The 5,504-nt window shown below is 46.2% G+C and overlaps 1 non-coding gene across 2 annotated transcripts; it reads left to right on the top strand.

Annotated features, from left to right (window-relative positions):
• The first annotated feature begins 1,313 nt into the window (after positions 1 to 1,313).
• On the top strand, positions 1,314 to 5,191 carry LOC121548477. Of its 2 annotated transcripts, XR_006661089.1 has the most exons (5): positions 1,314 to 1,466; positions 1,500 to 1,826; positions 2,004 to 2,064; positions 2,391 to 2,508; positions 5,164 to 5,191. It is a non-coding gene; the product is annotated as an uncharacterized LOC121548477 (transcript). The 2 variants fall into 2 exon arrangements; XR_006661088.1 differs by having other exon boundaries at positions 1,329 to 1,826.
• Positions 5,192 to 5,504: the final 313 nt, after the last annotated feature.

The raw sequence follows: 5,504 nt of genomic DNA, 5'->3' as shown, positions 1-5,504 counted from the left end.
ATAGCTTTGACTGGGCTGAGCGGGAACTGTGCTTCCGTAGAGGTAGGGGGGCTAGCAGGCCAGAGGTGGATGAACGTAGTGCCCTCGTTTGGGTGTAGGGTCTGATCAGAACCTGAAGGTAAGGAGGTGCCGTTCCCCTCACAGCTCCGTAGGCAAGCACCATGGTCTTGTAGTAGATGCGAGCCTCAACTGGAAGCCAGTGGAGTGTGCGGAGGAGCGGGTGACGTGATAGAACTTGGGAAGGTCGAACACCAGACAGGCTGCGGCATTCTGGATAAATTGTAGGGGTTTAATGGCACAGGCAGGGAGCCCAGCCAACAGCGAGTTGCAGTAATCCAGACGGGAGATGACAAGTGCCTGGATTAGGACCTGTGCCGCTTTCTGTGTAAGGTAGGGTTGTACTCTGATTTCATCTGGAGAGAGAGGGGAGAAAGAAGTCAAAGCAGGATCAGCGGTGTCATTTGACTTAATAAATGAAGATCGGATGTCGTCAACCTTCTTTTCAAAATGGTTGACGAAGTCATCCACAGAGAGGGAGGAGGGAGGGGGGGAGGAGGAGGATTCAGCAGGGAGGAGAAGGTGGCAAAGAGCTTCCTAGGGTTAGAGGCAGAGGCTTGAAATGTATAGTGGTAGAAAGTGGATTTAGTAGCGGGGGAGAGAGAGTGAAGGTTGAGACGGCACATTACCATCTGAGTAGGGGCAGAGTGAGTAGTGTTGGAGGAGAGCGAGAGAGAAAAGGATACAAAGTAGTGGTCAGAGACTTGGAGGGGAGTTGCAGTGAGATTAGTAGAAGAACAGCATCTAGTAAAGATGAGGTCAAGCGTATTGCCTGCCTTGTGAGTAGGGGGGGGACGGTGAGAGGGTGAGGTCAAAAGAGGAAAGGAGTGGATCAGAATATGTCCTTTAATATAGATCAGAATGTGTCCTCAGTATGTCCTTTAATATAGATCAGAATGTGTCCTCATTATGTCCTTTAATACAGATCAGAATGTGTCCTCATTATGTCCTTTAATATAGATCAGAATGTGTCCTCATTATGGCCTTTTAATACAGATCAGAATGTGTCCTCATTATGTCCTTTAATACAGATCAGAATGTGTCCTCATTATGTCATTTAATACAGATCAGAATGTGTCCTCATTATGGCCTTTAATATAGATCAGAATGTGTCCTCATTATAGCCTTTTAATACAGATCAGAATGTGTCCTCATTATGGCCTTTTAATACAGATCAGAATGTGTCCTCATTATGTCCTTTAATACAGATCAGAATGTGTCCTCATTATGGCCTTTAATATAGATCAGAATGTGTCCTCATTATAGCCTTTTAATACAGATCAGAATGTGTCCTCATTATGGCCTTTTAATACAGATCGGGCCTCGGGGCTAACAGAGTAAAGGTCAGATCGGGCCTCGGGGCTAACAGAGTAAAGGTCAGATCGGGCCTCGGGGCTAACAGAGTAAAGGTCAGATCGGGCCTCGGGGCTAACAAAGTAAAGGTCAATCCAGTGTGTCCTCAGCCGACCCTTCAAATGTGTGTGTGTATAACGTTTGCTAGTGTGTACAACTGGTTTGTGTATAACCTGTGTGTGTGTCCCCAGGAGGACATGTCAGTAGTGGACACCAGTAAAGGTGTATAATGTGTGTGTATAATATTTGTGTGTGTGTGTCCCCAGGCAGACGTTGCGGTATTAGTAGTGGACGCCAGCAGAGGGGAGTTTGAGGCGGACCCTCGAGGCGGGCGACCAGACACGGGAGCACGGCCTTCTGGTGCGATCGCTGGGGCGTCACGCAGCTCGCTGTCGCCATCAATAAAGGTGGACCAGGTGAGAAAGTTACCACGACTACCATGTGTCGCCACGGCAATACCTGTTACTATGGCAATAGCGTACTGTACTTGTACCATACGGTCGTACATCCCGCTGTCACGGGCATGCGGGGAAATAGTAACTCTTCGTGTGTGTGTGTGTGTGTGTGTGTGTGTGTGTGTGTGTGTCTAACAGGTGAACTGGGAACATGAACGATTCAAAGCTTGGACAGTTCTTAAAACAGGCTGGCTTCAAGGTGAGTGGTGTCATCCTGGGGTTAGGGTCATTCACCTTTGACCTTTCACCTGTGGTTTAGGTTAGGGCCTTCCAAGGTATAATCAGATGTTTTTTAGCTGCTCCCAAATCAAAATGGCAGGTCTCTCAGTCAAATGTTTACCACCATATGCAATGAAAATGGCCACACTTTAGAGCCCTCGTTTGAACAGTTCTATGACAGTGTTCTACGTCCCGACCACTAACAGTTCTATAACAGTGTTCTACGTCCCGACCACTAACAGTTCTATAACAGTGTTCTACGTCCCGAGCACTAAGTTTTATAGCATGTTCTATGTTCTCTCCCAGGAATCTGATGTGTTCTACGTCCCGACCAGCGGCCTATCAGGAGAGAAACTCACCACTAAGAGTTCTGCTCCGGAGCTGACATCCAGGTACTCCGGACCCTGTCTTCTGGAACAGATCGGTACGGATATACACTATCTTATTCAAGTCCACAACGCTTTATAAAATAACATAATGTTACAACTCAACAATGTTATACAATTTTCTGTTAGCAAAACAAAAGAACATCCATTGGGTACATGGCCCTTGGACAATTATTATTGACATAAAGACGCTTCAAGCACACAGAGAAATGAGAAGTAGCTGAGAGATATTGACTGATACCATGTCTTTATATGTATCTGAGAGACGTAGCTGAGAGATATTGACTGATACCATGTCTTTATATGTATCTGCTCTCTTCTGTAATGATCAGAAAGTGTGTGTCTGAGTAGTGTGTGACTGAGTAGTGTTGTGACTGAGTAGTGTTGTGACTGAGTAGTGTGTGACTGAGTAGTGTTGTGACTGAGTAGTGTGTGTCTGAGTAGTGTGTGACTGAGTAGTGTGTGACTGAGTAGTGTGTGACTGAGTAGTGTTGTGACTGAGTAGTGTGTGACTGAGTAGTGTGTGACTGAGTAGTGTGTGACTGAGTAGTGTGTGACTGAGTAGTGTGTGACTGAGTAGTGTGTGACTGAGTAGTGTGTGACTGAGTAGTGTTGTGACTGAGTAGTGTGTGACTGAGTAGTGTGTGACTGAGTAGTGTGTGACTGAGTAGTGTGTGTCTGAGTAGTGTGTGACTGAGTAGTGTGTGACTGAATAGTGTGTGACTGAATAGTGTGTGACTGAGTAGTGTGTGACTGAGTAGTGTGTGTCTGAGTAGTGTGTGACTGAGTAGTGTGTGACTGAGTAGTGTGTGACTGAGTAGTGTGTGACTGAATAGTGTGTGACTGAGTAGTGTGTGACTGAGTAGTGTGTGTCTGAGTAGTGTGTGTCTGAGTAGTGTGTGTCTGAGTAGTGTGTGACTGAGTAGTGTGTGTCTGAGTAGTGTGTGTCTGAGTAGTGTGTGACTGAGTAGTGTGTGACTGAGTAGTGTGTGACTGAGTAGTGTGTGACTGAGTAGTAGTGTGTGTCTGAGTAGTGTGTGTCTGAGTAGTGTGTGACTGAGTAGTGTGTGACTGAGTAGTGTGTGACTGAGTAGTGTGTGACTGAGTAGTGTGTGACTGAGTAGTGTGTGACTGAGTAGTGTGTGACTGAGTAGTGTGTGACTGAGTAGTGTTGTGACTGAGTAGTGTGTGACTGAGTAGTGTGTGACTGAGTAGTGTGTGACTGAGTAGTGTGTGTCTGAGTAGTGTGTGACTGAGTAGTGTGTGACTGAATAGTGTGTGACTGAGTAGTGTGTGACTGAGTAGTGTGTGACTGAGTAGTAGTGTGTGTCTGAGTAGTGTGTGTCTGAGTAGTGTGTGACTGAGTAGTGTGTGACTGAGTAGTGTGTGACTGAGTAGTGTGTGACTGAGTAGTGTGTGACTGAGTAGTGTGTGACTGAATAGTGTGTGACTGAGTAGTGTGTGACTGAGTAGTGTGTGACTGAGTAGTAGTGTGTGTCTGAATAGTGTGTGTCTGAGTAGTGTGTGACTGAGTAGTGTGTGACTGAGTAGTGTGTGACTGAGTAGTGTGTGACTGAGTAGTGTGTGACTGAATAGTGTGTGACTGAGTAGTGTGTGACTGAGTAGTGTGTGTCTGAGTAGTGTGTGTCTGAGTAGTGTGTGTCTGAGTAGTGTGTGACTGAGTAGTGTGTGACTGAGTAGTGTGTGACTGAGTAGTGTGTGACTGAGTAGTGTGTGACTGAGTAGTGTGTGACTGAGTAGTGTGTGACTGAGTAGTGTGTGACTGAGTAGTAGTGTGTGTCTGAGTAGTGTGTGTCTGAGTAGTGTGTGACTGAGTAGTGTGTGACTGAGTAGTGTGTGACTGAGTAGTGTGTGACTGAATAGTGTGTGACTGAGTAGTGTGTGTCTGAGTAGTGTGTGTCTGAGTAGTGTGTGTCTGAGTAGTGTGTGACTGAGTAGTGTGTGTCTGAGTAGTGTGTGTCTGAGTAGTGTGTGACTGAGTAGTGTGTGACTGAGTAGTGTGTGACTGAGTAGTGTGTGACTGAGTAGTAGTGTGTGTCTGAGTAGTGTGTGACTGAGTAGTGTGTGACTGAGTAGTGTGTGACTGAGTAGTGTGTGACTGAGTAGTGTGTGACTGAATAGTGTGTGACTGAGTAGTGTTGTGACTCAGTAGTGTGTGTCTGAGTAGTGTGTGACTGAGTAGTGTGTGACTGAATAGTGTGTGACTGAGTAGTGTGTGACTGAATAGTGTGTGACTGAGTAGTGTGTGACTGAGTAGTGTGTGTCTGAGTAGTGTGTGACTGAGTAGTGTGTGACTGAGTAGTGTGTGACTGAGTAGTGTGTGACTGAGTAGTGTGTGTCTGAGTAGTGTTGTGACTGACAGTAGTGAAAGTGTTGAGTGTGGCTGGTAACCATGGTGATGTTGCTATGGTATTAGTCAGCATGGCGACAGAGAGCGTGACTCAGTGGTATCAGTGGACTAAATTAAAGGTAACATTTCACTGTTGATTCTCACGCTCTCTTTCTCACCCGCCCTCCACCCTTCTTTCTCTCGCTATCTCTTTCTATCTCTCTCTCTCTCGCCATCTTTCTCCCTCTCTCTCTCACTCTCTCTCTCTCTCTCTCTCTCTCCATCTTTCTCCCCCTCTTTCTGTCTCTCTCCCTCTCTCCACTTTCTCTCTTTGTCTCCATAGATTGTTTCAACCCCCCCAGAGGTCGATAGATAAACCCTTTAGACTGTGTGTCTCCGTTTAAAGGTGAGATCACACACTGCAGAATATGACCGATATTTGACCCAAGGCTTTGTCTCAAATGGCACCCCTTTTCCCTTTATAGTGCATTTGGGGGTGCCATTTGAGACAGACCCCAAGAACTATCATTAGATAACACATTATAAATGACTGTGTGTTCTGACCCTGTTCTCTGTGGTTCTAGATCAGGGCTCAGGGTTCTGTGTAACAGGGTACATTCAGACAGGAGACAGAGTACTGGCCAAACCCCCCAACGAGACATGTACTGTTAAAGGTACTGTGTG

This window comes from Coregonus clupeaformis, unplaced genomic scaffold, assembly GCF_020615455.1.
Source record: "Coregonus clupeaformis isolate EN_2021a unplaced genomic scaffold, ASM2061545v1 scaf5345, whole genome shotgun sequence".
NCBI classification, from domain to species: Eukaryota; Metazoa; Chordata; class Actinopteri; order Salmoniformes; family Salmonidae; genus Coregonus; species Coregonus clupeaformis.
Note: the sequence above shows the minus strand (reverse complement) of the source record. Positions and strands in the feature narration are given on the sequence as shown.